This window comes from Nipponia nippon, unplaced genomic scaffold (genome assembly GCF_047370975.1).
Source record: "Nipponia nippon isolate SJK-2023a ecotype South Korea unplaced genomic scaffold, ASM4737097v1 scaffold_12, whole genome shotgun sequence".
NCBI lineage: Eukaryota > Metazoa > Chordata > Aves > Pelecaniformes > Threskiornithidae > Nipponia > Nipponia nippon.
The window spans coordinates 11,098,932-11,115,943 of record NW_028262313.1 but is presented as its reverse complement, the minus strand read 5'-3'; the positions used below and the strand labels follow the sequence as shown (position 1 = coordinate 11,115,943).

Here is a 17,012-nt window from a genome sequence, read left to right as displayed (position 1 = left end):
AATATGAATTATTCTCCAGCCATTTATCCCCAGAAATGCCCAGTTTTACAGAACAAAGACCTCATTCTTTCAAAAGGGGCACTTCACCTGAATTTTACCAACATTTGAGAGAAATGGAAATTGGGAAACTGAAAACCAGACAACTCAACGTCTATTAATAATGCTACAGGACTATTTATATCTAACCTGTGTGCTACACTTCTATAGCAATTTGTTTGAATTCAATTTACTGCACTTAACATGTTTCTGTGAATTTGTAATGCACACATATAGCTATAGATACAAATAGCTACTTTGGAGTATTAAATGATACTGGCCATATAAAATGAAAATTGTTCTTTAAGCCTGGTAGGAATTAGAAGGAGTTGTAGCCCTGAAAAAGACTACACAGGAGTTAGATTTTATGGTCATTATTCCCAGAAGAAGATATTGTTATTAAATTTTCCTGATCAGAGCTAGCAGTTTGCTACAGATCAGATTATGATCATTTACATGTTTATGGGCCGACAAAATTCAGAAGTTAAACACTTCATTAAGTTGCAGGGCAAGATTCTCACAGGATGAAATAATGTGGGCACATTAGTTTGCATCCATTTAGGTCAATTAGGTATCTGAGTCCCTGGCATCTAACTTCAGATCAGGGACTTAAAATGCTGCTATTCAAACACCTTCAGACACTAAGCTAATTTCAATCACTCCAGCAAACAGAGTGTAACTATTACCTGTCTTTAAAATTAGCGATGAACCAAAAGTAACAAAAATAAATTTCATAATTTTAAATTTTTTCAGCTAAAATATTCATAATTCCTTTTTTCTAAGATAAAATTTTCTACCTGGCCCTCAGAATCTGCTGGACTCTAGATTTGCTTTCAGAAGACTCCAGTTAAGTCTTCTTCCCATTTGGCTGGATTTTGGAAAAGGTATTTCAGTAGTGAAATGGAGATTTTTTTTTTTTTCCCAAATGGCTTAGAAACTAGATCTTGTGACTACTGATGTTAAGAACCTGTGAGATGAATTCTTAGTATGAGCTGTCTAAAGCCCCTCTATGATATGAACTGCTGAAAGAGTAAGTCAAACTCTCACAGTCAAACATTCACTTGGGATTCTTGTGAGGCCTGTGAAACCATGAAAGGGTAACAACTCCAAGAATATTGTGAAGTCCTGTGCACCATGAAAACAATAAGAGTTTTGCTTTGGTGAACCAGAACAATGACTGAAATATTTCAACTTGGTTTAACAGATCTTTGCGCTTGCCTTTCAGGAGACTGTAGCCAAAAGTACCATAAAAATATGTGCAAGGTTTGCCACTAGGGGCTAGGAAATGTAATTTGTACCCATTTGTGCCAACTATACTATATAAGATTAAATACAGCTAAAAACTAGACCTAAATGAGAAATAGTTTTTCTCCAAAACTGACATTTCAACAAGCCATCCCACTCTGACTCAGGATAAAAGCAGAACCCTATGGAGATTTCTGTGAAAAGTCAAGAAGTGGAGAAGACATTCCCATTTAGCCCATGGGTTGGAGCAATGATGACTGAAATGGGAGAATGACACAGGAATGGCCTGAAGCCAGGTTTCCACATCCTCGATGTTTTTTTTAGGTTGCTGGCCACTCTAAGAACATGGCCCAGTCAAAATCTTTCGCAAGGTGAGAATAGGGCATTTGCAAAGGCTTTTGAGGCCATCGTATTTAAGAGAAAGGTCATGGAGTGGAGAAGACCAACTTAAAAAGCAATTCAAAGCAACTCACCATTATTTGTAAAGGGAATCTGTCAAGATTAGCTTTCGTGAATACCCTTTGCCACACCTAGCATGCTTTTACGTAAGGCCTGATGGAAAAATGGATGTTTGTTAAAAGAAAAATAGCTGTCAATAATTACTACCAGCTCCAGCTGAGAGAGCTTTCTGGGATACACAGACATTTGTTTTGAGTGAGAAAATAATCTAAAACTTATCACAAGAGCTGCCTAACTTGTGATATTGTGTGATAAAACTCTTTACAACCTATTTTGCAAGTTGAAGCAATCTCTTTTTATTATTAGATAATGTAAAATTTTGTGATGCCAACTGAACTGTGTCTGCAGTCTGGGAAAGGAGCAAAACAATTTCTGTGCAGCCTATAACCAGCACTGACGCTCTGAGCATGCATATGAACGGCCAAGACAGAGCTTCACATGTTCAGAAACATGATATTTTAATGAAGATTTTGACCCTCCAGGATATGGGCCTTCCAGGTGTCTCTCTAATGATGATGCAGAGAAAAAAAGACTTCTGAAAGATTCTGTATTTCATCCCGCCTGTGTTTCATGACAGCCAATCCCAACTCTGACCTCAGATATCGCTGCAAAGCTGTCCGCAGCAGGTACTGTACTGAAGGCTACTGAACAAGTGCCACAGGTCCAGCTGGCACTTGGTGGGTATTAAATGGCAGATGGCCATGATCTCGACTAGCTACGTAGAGCACTTTGAAAGAGAGACATATGTCAGTTTACTGTGCTTTGAATCTTGTTAAACACAAAAGATTCTGGGGTTCATATACCTTCCCTAGAACACGCATTTAAATCAAACCTTTAACAAATGAAATTGTGAAAACACAAAAGGCTCAGCAGGTCAAAAAATTAAATTGCATCCCAGATCAAAGCAATGCAGCAAGCCAAACATCTATGATTACAAAATGAAAGGGGATAGACCAGACTTTTTAAAGCAGAAGACTTTGAAAGAAAAGGTAATATAAGAAGGTGATAAACAAATAAGCTTTACTTAATTTCTAACATGCCTCCAAAGCACATTTAGCCTTTTCATTTCTTGACCAACTATATTCCCTAGTGCTACTTTCCCAGAAAATGCTTACACACTGTCTTCACATTTAAATAAAGCATTGGGAGAAAAGGTCTCTATTTCTAAATGTAGAATCCTCTGTCTACATACTGAAAAATCTTCACCAAAAACCATCTTGGGCAGAGGACCTGGGGTATTCTGAAGCCATGAGGTTTGGTGCTGTGGAGACACCAACAACAGAAAAAGTACCAAAGGCCTTTTCTTGCTTCCTTTCTGAATTTAAAAATCATGATACAGTCTGTCTATATTCTATAAGCTTATGTAGTTAATGATTGGAAGGTTCTTTTCTCAGACTGATGTTTGCATGTTCTAACATGACTTCCAGAGCGATGCTCTGGACTTTAACATAAAAAATCACAGAATAGATTCAGGGTGGGCAACAATGTTCTGTAGAACTTAAAAATGGTTACTGCCACATAGAAGCATGAGTGTAGGTGTGGTAGATTATACATTTTTTATTGATGCTTATTTGCAGCAACCTATAAAACTGCTGATGCATGGGAATCCCTACTGAAGCACATCACTAACATATTTATACCTTAACAAGAATATTCTGCTATATATTAAATATGTTAGAGGGGATTATTGTGTATAAATAGCAAACATCAAGTCTCTGTTAGCACACAAGCATGATGCAAACAGCTCATACCCTCCACAATATCACAACTCTAGAAAAGTGTTCAAATACAGGAAGAAGAAGGTGAAATGATCAGGTTAGGTATTCATTATAGTGTGAAATTAGACCCCCAAACTGTAAGGTTGCAATCAATTGCATGAGCAACTTCGCTCCTAAGAATAGTCCCAAGGAAATCAGTGAAACCACTGTACATATTTCTACCCATGAGGTATGCAAGCATTTCCAGGCCTAAAGTTAGTTACAGTGTTGAAGTGAAATATAGGTCACAAGAAGTGGAAGCATTTCTGCCAGCATTGGCATCACGGGGACTCCTTCACACAATGAATGATTATATTACTTCTGGGATCCACTGCCTTCCCCCAACAAGAGGACAGACTTAACTCTACTGAAGATGAAGAAAGATTTTGAGTAGCTCAAAGAAGATAGTTTTCCAGTCTGCTTCATTGTTCAAGCTGAAGGAGCACTAAAATCCTTCTACTACCTGCCCCCATCCTGCCACACATGACTACAGGAGCCCATGAAACAGACAGGAAGTGACACTCTATTTGTATAGATCACAACCACCTAAAGTCTATTTATTTGCCTACAGTATTTTTTCTCTATTTCTGTCAGTTATAGACAGGTTGTTGGTTTGCCAAGAAAATTACTACAATGTATGTTCATTTCTATCTGGACAATCTCTAACCCAATGACTGATGCTGCAAAGGAAGAGTGTAGCATGCTTTTGTCAGCAACCTTGATGTGGTGTGATACTGCTGGTTGCCAGTGTTCCCTATACTCTTCAGCAATTACTTATGCTGTGCTTTAAGTGTGCTGTTACAGCCCAGAGTGACCAATTTCAAAGAGGAAAAATTCCTAAGCCAGCAAGCAGAGATACCATTGGATAACTTACCTTCAACAATCCTCTTTCTTTAGCTTATTGACATTTGGCAAAAATGTTTGCTCTACAATTACTTTGTTTTCCACTTTTTACACTTTCTCCTTTTCCGCCTATGTGACCTTCCTGGAGAATGTGTTCAGGTACTCCTAATTAGCCTGCTGCAATTTGTAGCCTTGCAAATTGCCCTGTATCAGTACTCTCAGCTCTTCTCCAAATGGATTTTGTCTTAGCCTGAACAAGAGTGGCTGTGGCACTCTGTTACTGCATGCAGCTGTGAAAATCTAGCCTACTATAACTTCTGCGTTTTGTGGTCTTCTTGGAAACAATGCATTCCTTGCTCTACTATGTCAGCTTGCCTTAAGGATTGCCACAGAACAAAGTTTTGGGTACACAGTACAACTCCTTTCCTTTTCAGTGGTTAGATTACAGTCTTTATAGTGTCAACAGCTTTACTTATTGCTGTAGATATTCATTCCTTCAAATGTAGAGGTCTCAGGCTTAATAACCAGCACTACTTCAGTCCAAAGCCTCACTGAAGATGGCCCTGTTGGACCAATTCTTCCACAAAGCTTCCTTGCAGCTTCTCCCACCAGCATGAGATTCTAGAGACTCCCTCTGAGGTGCACCAACACTAACAAAGGCTTCATGGAAATTACTCTGCTCAGAGATGCCACTGTTATCTGTCTCCTGCTGTTCTCAGTGTGATCACCGTGCCCAGAAGGTGCAGCATACCTCTGTGGTCAGGAGACCTTCCATCGATGATGCCTGTGATACTTGCATGTGCGGAGTGGTGCCCCTGCAGGGAAACATATGAGATTTAATCTAGCCTTCTTTCTTGAGCATGAAACAATGTTCATCTTTTCAGGACACTGAGCAGTATGGCATCTGTCAAAAATCTTTTATGCATGGTGCCTGGCAACATATGTTGTACTTTTAGCTTACTTGGTGTGGCAATTTCATTGCAGCCTTTGCTATAAATTGGCATGACTAGGGTCACAGTGGGAAAGACTACATGATAACTGTGGAAGGATTGCAGGATTTTTTTCTGCTATCTTTCAGTTGATTTTACCTTTACACTCTCAGACTGAGAGTTAATAAGTCAAAACAAAAGGTTTGTGAATCACCTTTTTTAGAATTATTTATGTAGAAAATTTATAAACTTTTGGTTAGAAAGAAAAATAAAGACGCAGAGTTGCATCATGCAGTGAGCATATGTTGCCAAAGCAACAAAGTCAGGTGAGCAAAAGAAATTAACACGTTTAGTGAGTTTGGCAAGTGGCAAATTATTTGTTCATTTTAGTATTTTAATTGATACAGGCTGTTGGTTGACATGCTTTAATGTGAATGTTTCATTTTCCGTACATTAATTCATAAATTTATAAGCAAATATATGCTGAAGAAGTTCTTTCTTTTTATTTGAGTTCAAGGTCTCATCTGAAACTCTTTAAAGACATGTACTAAAACAATTACAACTGAAAACATAAATGTTAGCATGAATTGCCATAGATAAAGGCGCTCAAACACTGACCATGTCGAAGAACATGCAGGTAAAATAATGCAGGTCAGTTAAGTCACAAACAATGATGGATTGCTGAGTTTATGAATATTATGTTGGTTTGAGGGCTATTTTTAGAATACAAAGGGAAGTATTGTTCAGTTGAGAAAACGGTAAACATCTAAGAGCCGTATTAAATATTTTGAAGAAAATATTGTTGTTCTTCATGCCTCAAGGAGTTTTGCAGTTATTTTGCTATGAAAGAAGGTCCCCAAGTGTGATCAAGATTCTAGGAAATTATCACAGTGCTTTCTGCCAGCTCACAATAAGCCACCAAATTAAATATGAAGTTTAAATGAAAAGGTCATAACTCCCAGCTTAATTTCATATAAGAAATGAAAACAAGCTGTCTAATGACTGAAACCTCTATGAGGCCTCTATGACACTAGGCAAAAGGAGGCAAGTCAAATAGAGAGATATTTAATTTTAGGGTATATTAGGGAGTCATAATCAGTGACAGCCTTCAAAAGATTAGAGAAACAGATATTCATGTATTAATTTTAGCCCTAGCTAGTTTGTTTTACATGTGCTACTTTGTCACTTCCCTTCAGTAGACCTCCTTATGCCCTTCCCTTCTTGTATGATCCTTTCTTGTTTTGGATGCCCTCTTCCAACAGAAAATAGGAGATGGCTTCAAGATAAGCACCATAACAGATAAGAAATATGAGATGAATTTCTATATGTAGATATGGACACAAAATGCCCATCCAGCATAGGTTTCCCCCTCTTCCTCCCTCCCCTTCACGTCTATTATCTTTTAGGTCTGCAATACTTCTCTTTGCTGGATTTCCTTCTATACACACACCAGTGCTTGACAAGAAAGATCCACTAAAATTAAGAACTGTTCCACGTCCAGTAGAAAATAAGCCAGGTTTCTATTAATAAAAATATGAGAATAAAAAATACCTATTTTGGCCTTTCCTTGTTTCACTGTATGTTCTTGAAGTACCTAAAGCACTCTTATTTACGCTTGAAATTGATGATGCTGAAATACCAAGGCAAAGCTTTACTGACGGTGATTAACCTTATCTCCCATTTTGCACTCCAGACAGAAAAATAACAAATTGGGATTACTTACAAACAGGTATTTGGGGGCTCTGTGAACAAAACCTTCCCTCAGTGCTCTGAAAAGCATAATATTTATTTCAAACTATGCTGCTTCGATAAACATTCACACTTTTTTTCACACTTTTCCTTTGAAATTGTAGACATAAGCCACAGATCACTGACAAAGGAAGAAGCTGTGTGCATAGCAGCTGGTAACAAATATCACTGCTGAAGGAGGAGGAATAAAAAGAACACAATGAATGTTCAGAATTTTTCTTTCCTATTCTACCTGTTCTGCTGGACAGGATGCTTCACAGTTATGACTATCGGAGACCTAAAATAATTACAAATTCATATTTTACTTTCTGCCTCAGACATCTGTGTCTGCTATTAACAGAAATTAAGATAAATGGGGTGTCTGTGATTTGCCAGATTGGAATAAGAATGCTCAAGTACAGATAACTGCAGAATATGCAGAGAAAGTTGATAAAGAAGCAGGTGGCTTATAATCTTTTATCTTTTTGTTTGTTCTATCAGCACGAACAAGATACAAAACATTGTCCCCAAGCCTATAGGTTTGTAAATTTGAGTGCTATCTTTTTTAGCTTTCTAATACGGCTTTTCAGGAGGGGAACACCAAATTGTCTGATGGTATTTCAGCACCACTACTGATCACTGAAGAAAAGGATATTAGGGCAAAGAATAGGAGATTCCTTTTCTAAGGTGAGATTTATTTACAAATCTACCAGCTGTGACATTTCGTCATCAACTTGTTTTTCACAGGTGATGCAGGTACAGCAAGAACAGCCATCCCTCCATCCTCACATTAGAACAGAGGGTTCTGTGAACAGCACACCTCATTAGCCCACTACTGCTGAGCAATTTCCTTTGTATTCTATTTTACTAACACACAACTGACTTCTGAAACTTGCAGGACTTTTAGCCTTGCATAAGGCTTTCTGTAGTAGGACTTTGAAAGCTTCTTTGTTTCCACCCGTGAAATTATGGAGAAAAAGCATATATACCCAACCAGGCATGCATTCAACAGTGAATCCACTTGCCAAGACCTGCTGCGTGTGAACTGCACGGTCAGTCTCTGCGTAGGTTCCTCATAAGTCCATTGCCAAGAAACGGCTGTCTAGCACAAAAATAAAAGTACATTTCAAATATTCCATAGTGGAAAGAAGTGAAGAGGTTTATATTTAGTATGACTGATTTTGGGTTGCCTTTACCCTGCACCTCAGTATCAACTTCTTGCATTCCTGAAATTCCACCAATAGCTTAAAATATCCATCCTTGGTCTTCCTTCCAATTCTTCCAGAAGAAATTGAATGTGAAGGATCACTATTCACTCTGTCCTGGCAGAGATGTGTAATTGAGATGATTGTGTATAATATATATCTCAGCTGAAGAATTGTGTTACATGAATTAGTGACTCCTTTTTATCTTTATGTATTTTTCTGACCTCACACAGTTTTAGTGAAAAGGCTCCACATTCAACACAACATGCAATGTTATAAGTCACTGTGAAAACTCACATTGCTACACACTCCATACAAATCTAGTATAATACTTTGGTCTTTACAGTGTTGCACTGTCACAGTAGCTAGTTGACAGCATACCAAACACATTCTTGATAGTATCTGTAAAGAATAAATTGCAAAACTTCAAACAAATCAAACAGGTATTACTGTTGGGAAGTGACATACAGCTATATCACTGCTGGCTACTGGCTTTCTAGTAGCATATAGTATTTTGTATGCTTCTGTAGAGGAGATAATTCTATTCATAATAAATGAGTAACAAATTCTTATTTACTTGTTGCAAGTTAAAAAAAAAGAACACCAAATGTACTTAAATGACTAAATTTCTAACAAACTTATAAGTTGTTTTACCTCTCTTTCAGAGAATCTTTGTTCTTATTCTCTCCCACTTTTGGGGAGAAACATGTAGATGGAGGAAGAGTCTTCTGTAAGGCTCTGTTTTAGGTGTTTCTTTCCTTCTCCCCTTATTCTGCCTAGCAGTCAAGCATACTCTATACAACTGAATTCAACAATCAGTGAGTCACAGAACTTTAGCTTATCCAAAATGAAACCTTTACTCAGCTCTGTGTGGTCTCATCATCACTATATGCTAAATGTGAGCAAAGGAAAGTGCTCAGTTTCTGCCTGTTTTCTGTGTTATTCTCAGAAATAATGTCAGCACTGAGTTTTGAACCCAGAAAGTCTCCTTGAGTTTCAACTCTTTCAGATCCTCCCAAAAAGGCTACGCCTGCCTACTTTTTGCACATTCTTCCTGCATTACATTGAACATACAATGATGTATGTGCTATTATCATTGCACATTAATTTTCATCACTTTAAATCTCATTAATTATAAAGACGTTCCCTTTGGCCTTGAAAAAAATTCATGTGGATGTCCCTTCACTTATAACCATTAAATGTGTTGGTGCAAATATGGTTTTCCTAACCCTTCACTATACAGCCCACCTTTCCTCATTTACACTCAATAACAGATTCCTCTTCTTCACTGCAAAGTGTTCACAGACTTATCACCTCCCTAAATGCCTTTCTAACTGACACTCCCCACCCCCTGTGTCTGTTCAAGACTTGTCATTTATAATGCTTGTCCTGATTTCTTAGGTTTCCAGTTTTGGCCAGTGTAGGAGCCAAACTGTCTGTTCTTACAGTCAGAGCTCACATGTGGTGGGGAATCTCTCTTGTCATTAGAATTCCATCTTTGTGTTAAGAAACTTTCCCAATGGAAATTCCTACAAGCAGGTTTTGGGTTTGAGAAGTTGGACTCCATCGAAAAAGTTCTAGGAAGCTTTAACATTGTCCATTCATTTTTTTACCCTTTTTTGCACTCTGCCCCAATCATCAAGTCTCTTCCTTAAGGAGAGGTTATTTTTGTTCCATGTTGGTAAAGTACTGTCAAGTGGGATTTGAGTCTCTGGTTTAAGTTCCTGCTCAAAAGCAATACAGGTCCCCAGATAGAATAATACCTATATACCTACATATTGCAATGTAATTGATAGCTTATCTGCTAATATTTTCACATGTGGCTATGATCCATACTTAATAAGGCATATGAGGATCTTTTCTTTCTGTTGGAGTTCAAAGTCCCTTGAATACAAGACAAAAAAGAGTAAAATTAGAAAAGGAAAAAAATACACAGAAAAGGAGCAAAGATGAGATGTTCTTCGGGATGCTGTGAGTGAGCAGTTTTTTCCTGACCTTTGATTTCCAAGAAGAGGAATTCAGGAAGTGAGGTGACTTTCTGTGAATAGATCAAATACCCTGGAGTTACAGAGGCCAAGAGAAAAAGGTTATAGCCTCCTTCCTTATAAATAATTGATTCAGCAGATGACCAAGTAATGGACAAGAATTTTAGCAGACAGAATGAGGGAGAGGGTTTATTATGCAGTAGACAAAAGAGGCCACTATTTAATTTGCTTGTATAGTGCATATGTTGATAGAGACATATCTGAACACAGTTTGTCTTTTAAGAGAGTTTAGTTTGTGAACTATGGAAGTCTACGTATTCAGAAATTGCTGCATCCTGTGGCAAGTAGATAAGCTTAATGCATAGCAGAATTTGTGTGTATGAATAGCTCCAAAATTTCTGAAAGTATTAACAGCAAGAATAAGCTACTGTTGACAACATGGAGATCAGGCTGGCCATAGGCAAAATCAAATGTGCATACTGGCCAGATCATAACACAGCAAACTTGATCCTGCTCATTCCTTAATCAAATGCAGGATGATAAATGCAATACCCCTCTCCCCTTCCAGTCATCCTGGGCCAGTAAACAGTTTACTGTATATGTAGCAGCTGTGCTTTTTTGCCACTACTTCCTTTCTTTTTTATTTTTTTTTCTTATTAGAGGAAAACTTGCCATAATGATTAATTGCAGAGGAAGTAACATGCATTAAATTGGTCAAAATAAAAGTTATTTATCTCAGACATAATACAGCAGTATATTAATCACAGAGATTGGGGTAAACTTTCTTTATGGAGTCGATATGGACATGAATTGAAAACATCTTTAATTTGTCTCCACTAAAGCTCTGTAAAGCTTTAAACGTTTCTGGAATTTCAATTATTGTCACAAATGGTCTCATGGAAAATTCTCAGAATATACTTTTTTACTGCTGCAAGAGATATGCAAGAATTGTTCTTCACCTTATTTGTGTATAAAATGAAATTGTCACTGTATTTAAGTTAGTAAGGTTAGATCAGTATTTCCAATATGGAGTAAATGGATCTAAATGATTCATAGAACCAGTATCTTTTTCTGTATTTTAATAAATTACATTATTCCTTGAACCTGGAATTCTCATTCAGTTTTCTTATAAAATCAGCTACACACTAAATGTCCCAAATTTCAAAGCTTTTGGGTACTGGTATTTCCTATTCAATTACTGCTGCTGGATAAATCAACCTCACTAAAAATCCATGAAGCTACTAAATAGTTCAAGTGTGAATCCCCAGAGGAGCAGGGCAGCATTTACTTGTAACTCTTTTACCATTTCTCAAAATCTACAGAGTATGCCTGCTGCAAATTAAAGACAGCAACAGATATGAATATGTCCTTTTCTTATCTAAAGTGATTGTTTTAATAGGAAGGCTGATATAAAGTAAAATTAGTCTGATCATACAGCAGATGGGAACATTTTCTTGATGATTTTCTGAATGTTTGTGAGATAAATGTATTCCACTTAGTTTTGTAGCACCCGGCTGGTAATTACACCTCTAATGTTTTAAATGAGTGTGACCTCATACAAATATATTTGTAGCATCTTGCATAGATCGATGCTAATTGAATGTTGTTGGTATCTTATTAAATAGCATTTGTACTAAGATTAGGAAAAGAGAAAGAGGCCCCCGTTTACTTATCTAAATTTCTTTTCACAACTGAATCTTAATTTTTCTCTCCTCCCCCATCTTTATTTCTCTTTCAAGAGGAATGCAGGATTTTGCTTCACAGTGAAGATCTAAAAGGCAGCGAGCTGAAGAAGGATGCTTGAAGGATGATTTAATTGTAAAGTGTTTCATTTAGAGTCTAGTCAAGTTTCCAGCTGTGAAATTGCAAGATCCTTATATGCCAGTATTCACAGCAGTATCTTAAGTTTATATAGGATTTCTAACTTCTGAAAAATTCCTAACTGTTCAAAAATTTATTAGGCTAGCACTTACAAAATCACGATATCTGCTTTAATTGAACTTTCCATTAGTCTTTTACTTTTAAGCCTTTTGAAGCACATTGTGCACACTTACAGCCTCTCTCTGCCATCAAGAAGGCTGTCGGGTCTTGTTTTTGTTTTAATGAGAATTGAGATCCTCTCATAATAACAAGAGCCTGGGAGCAGAGCATTGAGAAAAGCCATCAAACATGACAAACAAACAGTCACAAGAGATGAGGAAGTTATTTCAATATAGCAGCAACAGAGCAGACATGATTTTCCTGCACTGTAGAGTAAACAAGGCACACAGAAGATCCTAGTGACAATTTAAACAACAACAGATTACTTTATATATATTTTTTTTCTATTAATATAAGCAATTCCAACAGCCCTCCTAACTGACACAGCTTAACATGACTGCATATTTGGATAAAATACCCACATTTAGCAGAATGATAAGAGTACCATTAAGATGCCAGGTCTGTAATTTTAATGCATATTTGAAGTTGAACTATTTTACATCTAGAACTAGCGTGTTTCATTCTTGAAGACAAGTAACCGTCATCCCAATGCACATTGTCATTTTTTAGAATGAATGTCATTTGATTTTATTTCATGATTGTAAATGTGTTGTGTTTATCCACCACATATCCACCACAGCCTTTCTGATGTAACTGCACCTACGCAATGACAAACTCTTTGGCCTGCAAAGAGAAAACTGGAGAGGATATGACAGAGGTCTTTCAGATCCATGATAAGCATGGAGAAGGGGAAGTGGGACTGATCATTCACTCCTTCCCCCAGAGCTGTGGGGTATAAGCAAAGCCAGCTAATACTGAAGTTCAAACCAAACAGCAGCTGTTCCTCTTCTTTGTAGGTGGTTGACTGGTGGATAATGAATAAACAGAAACCACACTAGGCTCAGGAAGTTCTTTAAGACAAAATAGCTGGAAATGAGAAAGTATTAAGAGAGGCCATATGCTACTCCTGTTCTGACACTCTTCCCAAGGCATCTCCTGAAAGCTTCTGCCAGAGACAGGACACTGAGACACAGGATTCTTTATTATGACAACTTCTGGCTTCAAAACAAGCTCTCAGAGAAGAATGAATGGCATGTTTTCTTATTTAGACCCAAACCTCCAGACTGTTTTGTAAAACACGAAGCCTTGCATAGGCACAGATCCATAACCACCTCACTGAGAAGGGTTAGGCCTCTTGCCACTTTCTGCAGGTCTTTGGTTACAAAACTCAAGTTCAGCTTTGTCTTCAAATGTGGAGAATGGAAACATTTGTCCCATGAAGCTCTAAGCACTGATAATACAGACCAATGCACTGGTGCCAGGCTAGGACAGAAGTGCCAGTACTTTGGATGCAGAACCAGCTCTCCCTTGAGGCCAGCTTTGCCCTACACTGTATGGGCAGAGCTGAGCTTGGTCCTGACTCCACACCACAGTTTAAGATGATGGTAAAAGTCAACCAGCATAAAGCTTAAGTAAACAGATTTAAGTGTTCCTGCTAGAACAGCAAAGTAACATGGGATAGCAACCAGGGACACAGGAGGCTCGTCTAAAATAGAAGAATTTGCCAAAAGACAGCACACCTATCTGAACGAGCAGCAAATACACTGCAGTTGCATACACCATATTCTTCTTAAGGATATCTGTCCAGTTACTTTGACCTAGTGCTGAATCAAGGCGTCACAGGTGATTTCTCTGTGCATCACTTGGAAGAAAATGAACTCCTTTATATATAAAAGCTTTCAACCACCAATTTTGAAATCCCCTGTAGAAAAAACATTGAAAATTATTCCAGGTAAACAAAAATATTTGGAGTTTTCTTTAAATTGACATATTTAATGTGATACTTCTAAATGGAGAACAATCTAGTTTTCAAATGAAAACAGAAAAATTGCTTTGTTCTGAAGCGTTACACCAGAACACTGACTGCTTGTTTTTGCTTCTTGCTGTTGTCGAAGTAAGTTTGTTGAGCATTAAGGTAGAAAAGTCCAATTTGTCTGCTTGGATAAAAGGTTTCATCAGAAGATTGTTGACCAGTTTTATGTGTTTCATTCTTCTAGCTTTCACATTATTCCAACTGAAACGTGGTGGCTGAAATTGTATCAAAACCTAAACAACAATTCATGGACCTATTAATGGAGAAAGCTGCAGAGTTCAGTTCACTATGATTTACAGCCATCTAGTTGATGGCTAGAATGTACGATTGCTAAACAACTTGATTTCAGTTTCTACTCTAGAAGACAATAATTTAAAATCGTTTTTAAAAAAGCCAGGTAATAAAAATGCATGTGTGTGTCAGTACACAGTAATCTATTAAAAAAAAAAAAAATCCATGCTGGTTAATAAGATTTTTTACTATCTGGAAAAGGGAATATATTTTCAACTGGTAATCATGCTATGTGAATTTTAGTCCTTCATAGGTAAAATTTATATGCACTTCTGAATATTAGTAACCTGTTGGAAAGGCAAGCTATCAGGCTCTAGAGAGCACCAGAATTAACGTTACCTGCGAGGCAGCTTCATTACATGTGCAATGTAATTCTGCTTTTCATTCAAACACATATTTTCTACCTCTGTCTTAGTCACATGTTCAGAGAAAATTACATCTATGTAGGGGAACATAACTGTTGGTTTCCTTCTTGATGTGGACATTGAAATTTGCAAGACAATGCAATCAGAACACCACCATTTCTAAAATAGGCAGATGTTTCTGTATGAAAACAAGCAAGTTAGTAAAACTGCCTTCTTGTACATATGCAGTGGGATCCTATTCTAGCAAATACCTTTTGTATCCAGGAACCTGCAGAGGTAGAGATGAGCAGAGATTTAATTACATCGCTTTAATGTCAAAGAATGAAAGGTTTCAGTAGTATGACCTGGCAGATCTAGACAAGAAATAAGGTGTCCTCCTTCTTTTCTTATCCTTGTTTTTGGTGACTCCAGACACCTACAACAGGTAGTTCAAGCTGCTTCCCCTTAGGGTACCATCGTAATAGGATATTCCATGAAATGTGTTTTCACAGTCTTACTTTACCTTGAAGTTATTATTCTGGCAAAAATTAAGCCAATTCAAAATTAATCTTCAAGAGAATCAGCAACATAAGTGGGAGCCAGTCAAGATTATTTTCTTATGGAACGGCAGCATGTAGAATTGCAAATATGCGCTCCAAGAATTCCATCACCCCTTCGCTGCCCTAAATTTTCCATCATACAGAAAATAATACTCAATACTAGGGGACTAACATTAGGAGAATCAACACAAATTAACCTTGTTGATGTGAATTTACTTTGCTATGTTCAGTAAATAATATTGAGGACACGACAGACATGAATTGTCCATGATTACTTTCAGTCACGTCAGTGACATTTTTGGTGATGTAAACTTTGAGTAATCTCATTCCTAAACGAGCCGCTTTGATTTACTAGAAGTAACTCACTTTTAAAAGAGGTGTTCTCCAGTTGTTTCGCACTAGCAAAGTATCCCAAATCTAGCTTATGATTTGCACAAACATTTTATAATTTTTGCAGTTATCTTTACATCTCCTCTTGTGTCCAATTAAAGTAAGCTAAACATGAAATCATTTCTTCTCCACACAACTGATAGGAGTGTGAGCTATATAATTACTGCTTAAGAGAAGGTATTTGATTGGACAAATACTATCGTATTATACACTTTCCCTTGGATTATCTTCTATATTTTTACCTATGTACACTTATTGTAATTGACTGCATAAGTGGGTTTAGTGCAAATTGATCTTTTGTTTAAAAGAAGGGGGGGGTATGCAATATATTTCATTTTCTGTTAATGAGCTTTACACAACAAACATTTGCAGCTGCAAACAGCATATTTGCAGATCTTTTTCCTGAACACAGAGCTAAAACCCAAACCCATCCACAGGTAGTAAATTTTCTCTTCAGCAAAGACTATTACCAGTTGTAAGTATTCAGAACAAGATGCTATGTACAAAGAGAATAAGGCTGTAGATTAAATGTAAATCACTTTCTTCTAGAAGTCTCAGAACACATTCTAGCAAACCCAAGGCAAGAAATCTATGATAAAAAGCATTGTCAGGGTCTCAATCCAGCACAGCACTAAAGTATATAATCATCTTTGCCCTACTTCGTCTCCTCCCCAAATGGGAACAATCACATGTTTATGAGTAAGGCATAGGTGCAAATGCCGTACTGAATCAAGGGCTTATAGGAGCAACTCACAGTAAAGAAAAACAGATGGGCGAACAGAATCATTCATAACACAGAATGAAAAATATGGAACATTCAACTTATTACAAAAAAAACCCTATTATATTTATTATGAAATAATTAAAGAATTCCTTTTGTATATTGTGTTTTCAGGCTAAGTTTGTTTCTCCAAGCTGAAGCTGAAGAAGCACTACTTAAAATGCATCAATTACAGGTGTGTCTAAATATATCTGAATTTTGAAGCAGTTTCAGAGCAAACTTGTACTCAGGACACCTCTTTAGGGTCTGATGAATAGACTGTGTATCAACTATAGGAATATACATCAGAAAATTTCAAGAGAGTCTATCAGCCACAGTCATAGCATTCTAGTGTGATCAGACCTTCAGGGATTTCAGGTGTTAGAAACTGTACATGCAGGCACTTCCACTCCTGCAATACAAACCATCTAAAAGAAAATTCCAATCCTTTCCTTTGCCCTTGTTACAGACATTCTCAACTGTATTTTGTCTGTCACAGAAATTCAAAATCCCCAAAGATTTGTAGCATTTTCATTGCATCCCAGATACCATTCTTCTAGTTTGCTCACTCTGTACTCATTCTTTCATTTCCCTTGTTTTTCTGTCTTCCCTCCTGAACTTCAGATC

The 17,012-nt window shown here is 37.2% G+C and overlaps 1 protein-coding gene across 1 annotated transcript in view; it reads right to left on the bottom strand.

The window, feature by feature from the left end:
- SLITRK4 (SLIT and NTRK like family member 4) overlaps window positions 1-17,012 on the bottom strand; it is a 261,715-nt gene that overhangs the window by 112,764 nt on the left and 131,939 nt on the right. Inside the window, exon 2 of the mRNA XM_087748918.1 lies at window positions 5,092-5,155. The gene's annotated coding sequence lies outside the window, so the exon portion shown is untranslated. The remainder of the gene's footprint in view (window positions 1-5,091; window positions 5,156-17,012) is intronic.